Genomic DNA, 15,308 nt, shown 5'->3' on the forward strand with positions numbered 1-15,308 from the left:
AGCCTTTACCAGCGGCACATATGGCATCACTCACAGTGCCCAGGGCCTTCTCCTCAGACTCACTCCTCTGCTGGTCCAGTCCCACTTTGCCCCTTCTCCTTGTAAATTGAGGTTCCTGCTGGCCAAAGCCACAAGTATCTCAAGGTCGCTGTGCACTGAAGCTCCAGCACATCAGCATTTAAGGCATGTGTGCAGATGGTTCCTCTGAGAAGACAATAACTTGAGTGGATGCATGGCTAGTGTGGGTAAGAAAAAGAAATGCTCATTTAATGGAAGTGATGATGAAGTGGAAAGCACCACTGTAACGATGAGCTAGCTCATCCTCAGTCACAATGAACTTCACAGGAAGACAATGAGCAGTGAGGTTGACCTAAATCTATGTGCCTCAGAAGGTCAGTACCACACCTTATTGGGCAACAATAAGGTCAAGTTTGGGGATAGGAGCGACAAAAAGTAGCATTTGCTGCTTTCCAAAACTTGCAGCAAACTCCTGCCAGCAGGCAGTGGAGGCACGGATGCAGAAGCCACCCCAACAAGAATGTTGTGCATGCTGAAAAGTCTTTTTGGTTGAAGGCAGACCATGACGAGGGCTGAGCAGTTTGTCACAACAGGCAGAGCACAGCCTGACATTTCGATCCTAGTTCACGTGACTGCAAAGAACAAGAGGAAGGAACTGCTTGCAAAAGCCTGGATCATGAGCATGACCCATGGCCTTTGGTCACAGAGGCCGAATGATCCAACCAGCTGGTGTGCATGTCAGATGCAGAGGGCAGTGGGGCCCATAAGAACTTGCCTATTTGACAAAAAGGGTTGCAAGGAGCCAGGCTTACCAAGAAAGGCAATCTGCAAAGTCCTGATTTCAGCTGGGACAGAGTTAATTTTCTTCCTAGCAGCTGGTGCAGTGCTGTGCTTTGGGTTTAGGGTGAGAACAATGTTGAGAACACACAGATGTTTTAGTTGTTGTTGAGCAGGGCTTATCCTAAGTCGAGGATTGTTCAGATTCCCATGCTACCAGTGAGGGGGGCACAAGAATCTGAGAGGGAGCATGGCCAGGACAGCTGACCCGAACTAGCCAGAGTGCTATTTGATACCACAGGACATCAGGCCCTGTATATAAACAGGATGGAGGAAGGCGGTGGGTTGGCCGGGAGATGTGGATCACTGCTTGGGGGACCAGCTGGGCATGGATCAGTGGGTACGGAGCAATTGCACTGAGCACCCCTTGTCTTTTTCTTTGGTTTTATTCCTCTCTCTTTTTGTTATTCCTTTTCATTACAATTATTGCAATTATTTCTATTATTATCATTAATATTATTATTATTACTACATCTTGTTTCAATTATTAAATTCTTCTTATCTCAATCCATGAGGATTTTTTGTTGTTTTATTTTTTTTTTTTCTGATTCTCCTCCACATCCCACCAGGGGACATATGGGGATGAGTGAGTGGCTGCATGGTGCTTAACTGTCAGCTGGGGGTAACCACAATATTCCTTTTTGGTGCCCAAAATCTCATCTGATGGTGTGACCACAGCCCTGAGTACAGCTGGGAGTGCAGTTGGTCCTGACACCAATCACCACTGTGCAGTACAGGACCTGCAGCAGGTGAGTTTGGGGTCTGGATGGTGCCATTTGTTGTCCTGAGACAAATGTGAAGACTCTGGTTATGTCCTATTAAAGAGGAGCCCAAGCACCCCCCAGGTCATTCTGGATATCCAGAGAAGTGGGGGGTGGGAGCAATGGGCAGGCCTGAAGTGTCTTCAAATCTTAGAGGTGTTTCTTTCCCAAGGTGGAGATGGTGTGGGTACAAGGAGAGTGGCCTGATCCTCCCGTGCCAGGCAGAGCATCCAGCCCAGGGGTGCAGACGTCTGGAGGAGGCTCAGACCAGAGGGGTCTATAGGAGATCCTCCTGCCAGCACTGAATTTGGGAGATGCTTTGGCAGGGCTTCCTAAGGGCTGATACAAAGGAGACAATTCCTGGTGGTGAAAGGCCAGTGCAACCCTTCAGCCCACCTTCCCTCTCCCCTACAGCCACTGTTCTGGAGGCTGTTGGTCACCTGTGAGTGGCTCTCAGCCAGGCAAGAAGAGCTGCCCGGAGGGCAGGAAGCCACGTGGAGCAGAAGTTGCCAAAGGCCAGAAGGGCGATGAAGCTGCCCTTGGGTTGGCAGCAGGTGGAGCAGGACCCAGCAACGGCTGGTGGCTAAAAGAAGCATGTCCCCAGAGAAGACTGGTGGCATCCAGAACCTGGGCTGGTTGCCCAGCAGATGTTGTAGCCCCACCTCTCAGTGAGATGAAGGAGCTGATGCAGGGGGAAGCACCGCACTTCCCCAAATCCTGCCTCAGCACTGAAAAGGGACAGTCAAACCCTGTCACTTCTCTGTTCCTCCAGGAATGGGTGCAGCAAGATGAGAGGCTTGATGTGTCCTGTCATGTCATTCTGGAGCAAATATTGAGACAGAGCACCAGGAAATTGTAACCATGGGCACGTGAGCTTTTCCTCTGAGGGTCGGTGTCACATGGCTGCAGTGACCAGGAGATGGTGGGGTTTAAACTCCCAAGAGAGGTGTGCAGGACAAACCCCAGAATCAGAGCCTTGGAGTACAAGGGAGAAATTTTTGGCTTGTTCAGGAAGTTCCTGGGCTGGATTTCTTGGGAAACTGCCCTGTAGAACAAAGGGCCTTGGACAACTGTTTCATCTTCAAGGCCAACCCTGTTGAAATGCAAAAACTATGTGGGCTTTTTATGGATGAAGTTGAGCAACCATGGCAGGAGGCCAGCACACTTTCTTCACCTTGCCACTGCAGTTGCCTGTGCCTGAGCCTGCCCACTTGCTTTCGCTGCAGCCACATTTTCACTGGAATCCATGGAAATCCCAGCACTCCTACTCTCAAGTGGCATCCACCAAGCCCATACAGCCTGGCCAACCACCGAGGCACCAGCCACCCCGTGCCCCTGTGTGCAGCCCAGGCATGGCTCACACCCCCCTTTCCTTGTTGGTGCCCCTGTCCCAGCACTGCTGTGCTGTCCCCAGATGCCACCCTCTTGCCACCAGCCTGCCTGTGGGACGGGGTGGAGATGCACAGAGGATGAAGGGGCTCAGGCTGCCCTGGGGAGCACAGAGACCTTGTCTGTACATGCAGGGATGGAGCTAGGAAAGGCAGAGCTCAACTGGTGCTCAAACTGGCAAGGGATGCAGAAGGTAGCAAAAGGGGCTTCGTAAGGTGTTGGCAGCCACAGCAAGGCTAAAAAAAAAAAAAAAAAAAAAGCGGGCCCAAAACTCACTCAGTGAGGGTGGGCCTAGTGACCAAGAACATGTGGAGAGACTTTCAGCAAGCTGGTTGGCCATACATGACTCTGTGGGTCCTCTATGGGGTGAGTTTCAGCCAAGGGTGCTGAGGGTGCTGGCCAAGTCATGTGTGGCTTCTTTGTCACCCTGGAAAGGCCATGGCAGTCAGGGAGGTTCCTGATGTCTGGGAAAAGGCAAACATGCCACCCATCTTCATGAAGAGAAAAAAGGAAGATGAGGGAGCTACAGGCTGCTCAGCCTCACGTCTGTCCCTGGGAAAGTGATGGAGCAAATCCTCCTGGAAGCCATTTCCAAGCACCTGAAGGACAAGAAGGGGATTTGGAACTTCCAGTAAAAACTGAACAAGGGCAAATTCTGCCTGACCAACCTGAATACCATTTACAATGAGATGATGGGCCCTTTGGATGAGGAGAGAGGTGGATGCAGTAGCCCTCAGTGAAAAGGGCTGCCTGGGACCCACACAAAGTTGAAGACAAATGCCAGTGTTCATCCTGCCACTGCTGGGACAACTCCAGACAAGAGGCCAGGCTGGGGACAGCAGCTCTGCAGAAAAGGACCTGGGAGTCTGGGTGCACAAGTGGGACAGGAGGGAGCAGTGTGCCCTTGGGAAGAGGCAGGCCAACCTCCCAGGCAGGATTAACAAAATCACAGCCAGCAGCTTAAGAGAATTGACTCTTCTCCTCTATTCATGGGCCCCAGTAAGGTTGCTGTGTCCAGTGTGGGTCTCCCCAGCACAAGAAAGACCTTGACAGGCTGTGAATAGTCCTGCAGAGGCTGGAAAGATGGTTGGGCCTGGAGCACATTGTGTACTAGGAGAGGCTAAGTGGGCTGTTTGGTTTTGAGGGTTGGGTTTTTTTGGAGAAATCCCTCAGAGCCAAGCAGCGAGCAAGGGTCAGGGGAGATGGTGGGATCTCGGTCAATAGAGATGTTCCAAACTCATGGAGACAAGGCCGGTGCACTTGATCTAGCACAAGTTGTCTGAGTATGGGCTTGGAGACCAACTTAGGCAGGAGCTATGGCACATCAGGTCTGAGGGTCAGTATGAAGCTGTTTTCTTCTTGGTCATAACGTGGTGGAGTTGGGTATCAGAGTTGTGCCTGTATGCACCCCACTGCACTGACATCATTAGAGCCCAATAAATTTTTCCTTTTAAAAGATTTTCCTTCTACCTGTGAGTGCTTGTGCAACCCTCACAGCTTCCATCCAGCAGAAATCACTTCAGGCTGCCATGGTTCCCCTTTGTACCAAGAAGAATCCTGGTGTGAGGACATCTTGAAGGGCTCACCCATGCCCCCAGCACATGTGAGCTCTTCTACAAGTCATTCCTAGGCTGGCACTCATGCCATGGCTGAGGACTATACAGCCCATCTCCAAGGCCAAGCCTTGCCAGGACCGTGCAGGCAGGCCAAGGCGACCAGCTCCAAGCAGAGACACACCCTGTGGGTGCCCACGCGGCCACAGAAGGGCACCCACAGAAACCTCATCGCCCAGCAGAGGGGCTGTGGCAGTGCCGATGGGTGGCAGTGGGCAGAGCAGGGAGGACCTCCTCAGCTGGGCTGGCCAAGTCCTGCTGCCCCACATGGCCCCACAGCCCCATGGTGCAGGCACTGTGTGGACCAGGGTGGTTGTTCAGGGTGGGGAAATGTCTGCCCAGCACAGACCCCGTGGCAGCCGTCCATGGTTCTTCCTCCAGCAGTGGCAGCCTCTCACCACCACCCGACCCTAGGTGAGCCCCACGTAGGGTTTTAGGCAGTTATGTGTAAGAACTGAAGAATGCCTCAAACATCATAACACAGAAAAATTTGACAAGCTTTGGCCATTGTGATCAGTCTAAGGAACGCCACCCAAGGAAGCATGGAGTGTATCGAAGGGTGCACAGCTCCACTCCCTCATGGTTGTATTGCCAAATTCCTTAGATAAGCCTCAATGAAGGGAAACAAACTGAGTGAAACCATATGTTCAGGTTAAAGGAGTGATAAGAGAGAGAAAGAACCAGCACCAGAAGGACCTAAGCAAAAACTGAGGAAAAAATCAATGGTGTTGGGGCGAGCAAACCACTGACTCAATTGACAAGGGGCAGGGGCACCTGATCCCCCTTCCACGCACACACAGAACCCACATTCCACCTTTTCCTCATCTCTCATGGAAATGAGTTGGAGGAGAACCTGCCTCTCCTTGTCTAGTATGAACATCAGCAGAGAAAATGAACTTAAAAGGCAACAGAAAACTTTGCTGGGGGTGCACCTACCGCTCAAGATTACCGACCTGAGACAATGCTGGAACTTGGGGTGGTGATCCACATACTTCGACTCTCTTTCTCTCTCTCCCTTTTCCTTTTCTTCCTTTCTTTTCTTCCTTACAGGTTTATTAATAAGAGGCCACATTGCTTGCTATCCTTTTCCAAGTTTAAGTTGTTTCTACTGCAAGTAAAATTTTAACCAGTCATTTGGTGTCATTTCACTTTAATTTAACCCAAGGGGACCACAGAACCTTTATGCTTCCCTGCATTCCCAGTCTGGCTCATAACAACCTTGGAAAGGCTCATTGCCAGTACGATATTCATTTTTGGCTACCTGGCCTCTGCCTTCAAATGCACGCTATGAGAGAAGCACACCTGTGGAGCACCTCATCTGCACAGTCAGAAGGGGTTCTGTAAGCATCAGCAATGTTGCCCTCGAGAAGGCATTTCTCAACTGCCAGAAGGCACAGAGCACATTTAGGGAATATTAATACACTCAGAAACACACACCTCCGTGGTTCACCTCGCTGAACTTCCTTCACCATTCTTTTAAGCAATGAACACAGAGAAATGTTCTTCCTCTAGGGGTCCTACTAGGAGAGAGTGGAAAAGAAGGACCTTGGCCTCCATGGTGTTAAAGAGCAGAATGCACCTCATTCAAAAGAGGGAAGCAGCAATATGTTTTATTGAGGTAAGGTAATAAATTGACAGAGTTCCATAAGTGCGATGGAACTGAACAAAGTTTTGATAGGGGCTTGATAAGGTTCAGTAAGATTGATGGTGAGGTTCACCTTACTAATTACTGCATGGAGGAAACCCACAAAGGAAAATAGAGTTAGAATTGAGTTAGAATGTTTCACATAGAGACCAGAGATGCAAGGAGAGAGGAGGACACTGCCACTGTGTCACACTCCAAGGGGCCCCCATAACAAATCCTGTCACGTGTAAAGAGGGGTCCAGCCCAGTGAGCCAGACTGGGAGGCCCCCACATCCCAGACCGGCCATGCAGGGTTACTGGGGCCAAGTCTGGGCTTTGAACTGTGCAGGAAGACACAGTCCATGTGGGCTACGAAAATGGAAAACCAGGGCAAAATGCCAACTTGGGAAGGCCATGTGTGTTGGAACAAAGAGGAAAAGACCCAAAGGGGATCCCAGGAAGAACCACATGAAGGAGAAGAAACAGACAATGGGCCTGTGAAATGCAAACTGCTTTTTGAGGTGTGACACCAAAAATTCAGGTGGTGGGGGGACATCCAATTCCCCATGCTTGTGAGGGATCTCACAGCTACCTGTAAGACCATTGTGGCGGGCAGGTCAGTGCTACATGTTTTGCCTTGTCCTTCGGCTGACGACCTGATCAAAAAGCTCTGTCTGACTGAGCCAGGGGAGAGGTCAGGAGTGGGCTGGGACTTGGGCACTCACCCCAGCTCCAACCTTCTGAAGGGCACAGCAGCCCCAGGGAGCATCCGAGGAGGGATGGCAGCCTCCTCAGTGTTCCCACTACTTGAGCTGGTCCAAAGCATGAGGAAACAGAGGCCAGGCACTCTCTGTCTGTCCTGCATTCATGCTGCAAGTGACCCTCAGCCCTCTGCCTTGTTCCCCTTCTGCCTCCCCACCAGCCCTGCTGCCCAGGACAGCAGGAGACCCCCTGCCCTGGGGCTCCTCGGGCAGCTTCCACATTTCTCCAGTCTCCTTTCCCCGTGCCTGCTGCATTTTCACTGGCTCACACCAAACTGCAGGGTCATGGCTTGTGGGTGTCTGGATTAGTGCTTTACTCCGGATGAGTTTCACCTTTGAGGGGTGTCTCATCTTCTGAGTGTCCATTCACTGCCCACCCCAGGGCACACAGAGAGTGTCCTTTCTTTCCTGACCCCTCCAGAATCCTTTCCACAGGGAACACTATATGCCATCAGCCCTGCTATATATGTGGCTACCTAAGAGGTAATGGAGAGCTCCTGCAGCACTACACAGCCCCTGGAACCAGGAATAGTCTTTAAAAGCACCACTTGGTCCAATAGATCACACAGTTGCCACAATTTATCACCCAAAGCAGGAAGTAAAGATGAGAAAAGACATTTTTAAAAGTCCAATTCTTTGTGCTTATTTTTGGCAGCATCTTTCTTAGGACAGCCCAGCCTTCAGGCACTGCACGCAGGTGACCCCTTTTATTGCTGAGATGCTATCATGTCGGCTGGATTAGGTAGAGTGTTCAAGGCATTTGTGAAAGGGTCAGACACAACAGATGAAGCCTCTAGAGAAGTGAATGAAGCCAAGCAGTTACCTCTTACGACAGTTATTACAAGGGAAAATAAATCAGAAGTCTGACCTAATCCAAGTTGCAAGTAATCTGCAGAGAAGGTGAGGCAGGTTACTGCTGGTGGAACAAGGTGCGTTGGATCAATTCCTTCACCGCATCCTTGAGCTCCCTGTTCCTCATGCTGTAGATGAAGGGGTTCAAAGTTGGAGGTACCACTGAGTACAGAACAGCCACCACCAGATCCAGGGCTGGAGAAGAGATAGGGGGGCTTCAGGTAGGCAAAAAATGAGTGCTGATGAACAGGGAGACCACGGCCAGGTGAGGGAGACATGTGAAAGGCTTTGTGCTGTCCCTGCTCAGAGGGGATCCTCAGCACGACCCTGAAGATCTGCACATAGGACAGCACAATGAAAATAAAAAGCAAAGACTATAATACACTAGCCACAAGAAACCCAACTTCCCTGAGATAGCCTGAGTCTGAGCAGGAGAGCTTGAGATCTGGGGAATTTCACAGAAGAACTGGTCCACCACATTGCCATGGCAGAGTGGTACAGAAAATATTTACAGTGTGCAGCAGAGAATTGAGAACCCACCGCCCCAGGCAGCTGCTGCCATGTGGACACAAGCTCTGCTGCCCAGGAGGGTCCCGTAGTGCAGGGGTTGGCAGATGGCAACGTAGCGGTCATAGGCCATGATGGTGAGAAGAAACTCTCCTCCAAGAAAAATGCAAAGAAAAAGACCTGGACAGCACAGCTTTGGTAGGAGATAGCCCTGTATCCTGGAAGGAATTGGCCATGGAATTGGGAAGTGGTGGAGATGGAGCCCAGTCGAGCAGGGAGAGGTTGAGGAGGAAGAAGTACATGGGGGTGTGGAGGTGGTGGTCGCAGGCATGGCTGTGATGATGAGGCCGTTTCCCAGGAGGGCAGCCAGGTAGATGCCCAGGAAGAGCCAGAAGTGCAGGAGCTGCAGCTCCCGTGTCTGCAACGGAGGAGGAAACTGGGTGATGGAGCTGCTGTTGGACATGGTCTCCATATGAACCCAGGGGTCTGTACCAGAAGGAAAAGACAGTGACAAGTGAGGACAGACTTCTCTGTGCAAAACCAAAGACATCCCTCAAATATTCATGCTCCATCAGCCAAACCCCCCCCTTTCTCCTGCTTGGCAGGACCTTTGTGCAGCTCCTGGCTGTTGCTCTGGTTTGTGCTGGCTGGGGGTGCTGTGAAGAGCAGGGCCCGTGGGCTCCAAGACGTGTTGGACATGCTCTAGGCCAGGGTCTGCCTGGGAGCAGGGGCACGTAGGGACCAGGTCTGATAGATTTTCTCAGGTGAATTCCCTCTCATCATCAAAGGGCTTGACAGCATCTCCACCCCAATCCCAAGCAAACTTGACTGATCAGGATTTTTTTGTGTGTTTTTTCTTTCATAAAGTTATTCCTTCTCACCACCAACCCACCCCAGCCCCACTCCTTTAGGAGTCTTCTCTGAAGGCAGAAATGCTGAGCATCTCTGCTGTGCTCAGGCTGAGCAGCTACAAATCCTGGGAGGCAAAAGGATTTGCTGTGGCTTAGCACAGGGCAGGCGAGCTGGTCTGTCCCTTTGTCTTGTTCCCAGCTGCCCTGTGTCTGCCCCTTGAAATGGAGGGGGATTGCACTCCTGAGGTACCCGGAGAAGCAATCAGATACCGCTGAGAGCAGAGGGATCCACGGCAGAATACTAAGTATTTCACCCTGCCACCAGGAACCTTCACAAGGTCTCAGCACCCCACTCCTTGCCAAGGACACAGAGTTCATTTTTCCAACAAATTACATAATCCTGCTTGTAGCATCTCAGGGCTTCTCCAATGGGTTTTACACAGAAATTCTGCGGAGAGATATGCCATCTTCAGGGCAGCAACCAGCTTGGGAGGACACCCAAGGAGTCACCAAGTGTCCTCATGGTGGCATCTCCTGAAGTCAGCTCAGTCCCCACCCTCACGGGCTGCATGGCCCAGAGCCCCACAGCTTCGAGGAGAGCTGGGACACCGGGTTCCCATGGACACGTCTGTGTGGGAGGCCCACGAGCTCCGCGCTGACCCTTCAGCTGAACCTCCCACCCCCAGAGTGCCTGACAGCTGCAGCAGCAGCGGCACAGGCGCGGAGAGACGAGCAGACGCGCCTGAATGGCCCAGCTGGGAGAGGCCAGCAGAGAGACAGCCAGGCACTCGGGACAGCCTTCCCCTGTCCCAGCTCTGCCCACCACCTCCCAGCCGGTGACACCACAGGGCAGTCACCCTCAGCCCCTGTGCTGCACGGGCACGGGGCAGGAGAGATGCCCTTCACCTCTTCTTGGCACTCAGGGGGGGAGGAGGCTGCTGGTGGGCTGGACTCCATGGCTGTGAGGGCAGAGGCTCTGCTGGGTGGGAGAGAGAAGGGGAGAGATGTCAGTGTCACAGAAATCAGGAATGAAAACTCCTTCATGGTGGGTTTAGCATTAATGAACAAGCATTACTTTATGTGGCTGGGGACATGAGGGAATCTATCACCTGACATGTCCACGTACATTACAGTAGCCAAAACTTATATCCTGTTCATCTAAATTCCTAAAACTCATTATCATATACATAGTTATTAGGCATGCAGTTTAGGTCCCCGAGGGGCTTCCATGGGGTCATTGGTGGTCTCTAGCAGTCTGTGGTGGTGTTTGGAAGGAACCCTTATAGAACATTTCCTATATATTGAATTGGACTTCATTGGTTTATGTATGCACTTCTTATCTCCAAACTAGATTCAGCTAGTTCATTCTTTTTCAGAGCACTTTAATCTCCAAGGACAAGGGCTTCTCATTAGGAGTCTCCCAATTTACACACAAAGCCTCTCCATTTAGGCATTCCCCATGAGTTTTATCACAGTTGCCTAGCTGAAGGACCTCTGTGCGACAGACAACGTGTTACAGGTGTTTGGCTGATTGCTTAAGTTCTTACGCTACCCTAAACAACTGTTTTTTCTTCACCCATTTTCCAAAACAGGGGAAGGGATCTGCACTGCAGGGCATGGCGAGGTGGTAGATCCCATGAAACAGGATTTCTGTTAAAAATCTCACTCCCTGCCCACATCTCTGCTGCCTGGAGCTGTGCCTGCTGGCTTCCTGGTTTTTTGGTTCCCATTTCCTGCTCTCACAGACCCCATCCCAGCTGCTGCGCTCAGCTCTGCCCTGCAGACACCTCCTGGGGCAGGGCACTGCCCAGGACCTTCTCTGTCTTCAAAATCAGGTAGGAATGGCAGAGAAAACCTGCCTAGCATGCTACTGGTGATGCTGGTGATCTGTAAACCGTGGGGATTGCTCTGATGCTCCCAGATTCATTCACCTCTCAGTGAAACAGATCTGCATTGTCAGTACCTTCTCCAAACCAGTGAGAGTCATCCAGCTTCTCTGCTCACCCAGCCAACCCAGAGTAGCAAACTGAAAGCACAGGCTCCTTCCCTTGCAGCTGAAGCCTCCCTTTTTTCCTCTTGCTGTTCCCCCCAGAGCTCTCCAGGCTGTCAGCAGGAGCTGTGGGCAGCCCTGACCCACGCTCACCCCCTCAACAGCACAATGACCCTGCCCTACCAGGGGTGCTTGTGATGAAGGACAGCCCGGGGTGCCCCTGGCTGCACACCCAGCTTCACGCTCCTGCAGCCGTGCCCAGGAAAAGGGAGATGACATGCCCCGTCCCCCCGACTGTTCGGCAGATAATCACTGCTCCAGAGAGCATCAGCCCTGGGATGTGCCAGCTCTAGAAGGACCCTCCCAGAGACTCTACCAGTTCCCACCTGCAGCCAGAGACTTACCGTGTTAGGAGCTGTGATGATTTGTCCCCCAGTGAACTCTCAGCATCCTCCCACTGCACACTGTCTTACATCCCTCTCACTTCTCTCCTCTCCCCTTGTCACCCGTGGGCAGTGCCCTCAGCCCTGCCGTGCTCCGCAGAGATGCTGCTCCCGGGCAGAGCTGTCTCTCTCCAGTGCTTCCCACTTGCCATCAGCTCCTCCTGCCCCCGGAGCCCGGCCCATCCCAAGGCACACTTTCTCTACCCCGCTGCTGTCCCTCGAGAGATCCCTGGTGCTCGAGGACTGAAGCTCCCGAAAGGCAGCGGGGCCACCCCTGGGGAATGTTCTGAAGTCATCTGAAGTCATCACCAATGTACCTCTCCCAACAGTGGAGAGACTGATTAAAATGGTCTGGCCTGATAAAGCTGTCAATGCATCTGTCTGGAAAATCTAATTTTCCTGTCCAAAACCAAAAAAAGGATGCATAGGGAGGGATAAAGAAGGAATTTGTTTCCCCTGTGCAGGGCAGGAATTCAGCTGAGGCAATGTGGGCATCTCATCAGAGCTGGAAGCCCTTGGGCTCAAACAGGGTCAGCTACCCTATGCACCCCACATCTGACATGATGGGGCAGCTTCTGGCATCTTCTCACAGAAGTCACCCCTGCATGCCCCTCTCCCCGCTGCTAAAAAAAACCTTGCCACTAAGCCCAATACAGGTGCCTGGTCATCCTTCCTATGATGTGCCCTCAAATACTCCAGGGTGTCTTTAATCTCAGGGTATGACTGCTGCTTGACATATTCAGTGTGTTTTAACCACTGAAAATGGTTATTGTCGCCTGGCTTGCACTTCCGACTCTTTAAAATCTTTTTCACTGGGTCTTGTGTACATGACAAAGACTTTGAGGGAGGGAACACAGAAACAGAGGTGGACGGGACTGAAGAGGATTACCAGGTGATCAGGGTAGATGTATGTTATGCTCCTTCTCATGTGTGATCAGTGCTAGTAAATGCCTTGGAGTCGATGTCATCAGGACCTGGTCATAGTCAGACAAACTGTGCTCCTTTTCACATATAACATCCATGGATATTTTTATCTGCCTAATCTGTAGAACTTCCACAAACAAAAATAATTTCCATTTCTTAGGACAGGAATCACCCTGTTTTCAGAGAAACAATTTAAAACCCAAAGTGAAAAATACTCGTTCACAGAGAGGTCCAAAAGATCTGGGTGTGACATTTAACAAGTGGGTCAATCGGAGGAGCCTCCCAGGGTGACCTTGCCGACTGAGGGTGGGGGTTTCTGCTTCTGGGGGTCTGAGAGTCCTTATGGGATGCCAGAGAGAGCACTGGGGATTGTGCCAGGCTTGCTGTGGCATGCCTAGGAAAGAACCAAAGGTAGGGAAAGGGAAGGACCAAGGTGGTTTGGGGAGAAAGAAGCATCAGAAAACAGGGGGAAAAGGGGATGAAAGGAGCTGGTCATGTGTGGCTGGTCAGTATATTGGTTTATGCACACCATGCAACTGAAAGTCTGTCCTGTCTTCTTATGAAATTCCATCCTTCACAACTTTCTGGGGTGAGGAGATGTCTGCTCTTGGTACAGATAGAGGTCCAAGGGCCCATCCCTGGAGTGGGAAGCACGAGTCAAAGGGGCTCATGCACCTTCAGGGCCAGCAACTGGAGAGATCAAGCTGTGTGCATGTGTCATGTTGGTGGGTAAGTCAGTGGGTGGAACCAGTAGTGTACATCAAACCAGATTAACCAGTAAGTAGAGAGTCTTGGGAGCCAGGTATTTAGAGAAACTATGTCTGCACTAGAGCCTGGTGAGCCCAGAGATCTGTGAGTTGGTTGCTTGAGGGAGAAAGTGGCTCAAAGCAGCACCTGGAGAAAATGTGGGGTCTTGCAGTCAGGTACTGATAAGGCCACAGGTCTGGACTGGAGGGGAGGTTGTCCTTGGTGTGAGAGAGCAGCAGGAATGCATGGAGCTCTGCCTGGGGACTAACAGTGAGTTAGCTGAGAGCTGATAGGCCAGGATCAGAGGGCAGAACAACATGGGCAGCACTGTGGGAGGATGGGTGGATTTCTGCTCCAGACCTCTTGATCAGGTAGATGAGGCCTTCTTCAGACAATTGGAAGGAGCTTCATGCCTGCAGGCCCTGGACCTCATGGCAGACTGAAACTGTCCCAGCTGCCTCTGCTGAAGAGGTGCAAGCCACCCAGGAGGATTTGGAGCTCACTGGTGACATCTTCCTGACAAGGGTGACTGAGGAGCCAGTGAGGTGAGGGGCCCTGCAGCAGGACTTGATACTTGCAAACTAGGAAGAGCAGCTCAGGGCTGTAACAATCAAGGGTGAGAAAGTAGAGTGTAGGATGCTGAGAGAAAGGAAGAAAGCAAGGGGCAGGACATCAGGAGAGCAGGCTTTGACCTGCTGAAGGACCTGCTTGGAAGAATCTCATGGGATACAGCCCTGAATAGGAAAGGGTGCAGAGAGCTGTTTGATGGTTAATGATCTCCTCTTTGCACTCCAGAACAGTCCACACAGACATGCTGGAAGTCAAGAAAAGGTGGCAGGAGGATGGCATGGATGAAAAAGGAGCTCCTGACAGAAACCAAGCATGAAGAGGAAGGACAGAGGAGGTGGAAGCTGACTGCATTCCAGGCTCAGCGGTTCTGTGATGCTGTGCTGGAGAGAGTCATTTGAGTGTGCGTGTGCTTGTCTGTGCGTGGAGGAACTGGGGGGATGAGGGAATCCTGGATCCAGGTCCCAGACAGCTGGAGGACCTCAAACCAGCTTCTGGAGAGATCCTTATTGTTTCAGTCTCTATACAGGTATATATTTTCCACTAACACGGTCTAACATACAAACAGCCCAACTGTCATTTACCCTTTCTCCACTGACCCTGACTTTGCTTGTTTTGTGATCTCATTTGGTGTTTTGAAGCTTGTGTTGATGGTAATTCCTACCTGGGGCTGTAGAGCCCTGCAGCTCCTCAGGCTGTTATTACGTGAGAGACACCATCACCATCAAGGTGAGCTATCTGCACAGAGGCACTAACAGCTGACCAAATGGAGCTTCAGCCCAGGGAAACCTGAGAAACTCTGGGATTCTGGCCAACAGAAACCTCTTGAGGTTTACAAGGAGAAGTGTCCAGTCCTGCATTAGGAGAAAGAATAATCTCCTCATTTATCAGGGCAGGCTTGGACCTGACTAGCTGAGCAGGGACCCTGAGGAGAAGGGCCTGGGCACTACGAGGACACCATACAAGACAGTGGTGCATGCTGACCACAAACAAGGCTACCTGCATACAGGTCTGCACTAGGATGAGCATGGCCACCCAGACTATCCTGACATGGGTTGAAGTGTGTTTCAGAGATGGTGGAGGTTTTTCTCTAAATCGGGAAACAACATGAGAAAGAATGGTACATAGTGAAGCTTTTGAAGTTGAGACTGGACATGAGGATTTTGTGTCACACTGAGTTACATGAAGCGTCCCTCCAAGTGAAGTACAGTAGGCCACCCAGAAAGAGTCTGGATTAGCCAAAGCTTTGCATTCCAACCAACAGCCCATGAGGATGGAGAGATATCAGTAAGGGTAGGAAGACTGTCAAGTGAGAGCAAGGCTGGTAAGCACGGTGGATGTCCCCAGCCTTCAAGAAATCAACTGCAGGCCTACCAGGAGACACCTAATCCTTACAGCACTGGAGCCTCATGGCTGTAAGGCTG

This window comes from Tyto alba, unplaced genomic scaffold, assembly GCF_018691265.1.
Source record: "Tyto alba isolate M040663 unplaced genomic scaffold, T.alba_DEE_v4.0 Super-Scaffold_15, whole genome shotgun sequence".
Lineage (NCBI taxonomy): Eukaryota > Metazoa > Chordata > Aves > Strigiformes > Tytonidae > Tyto > Tyto alba.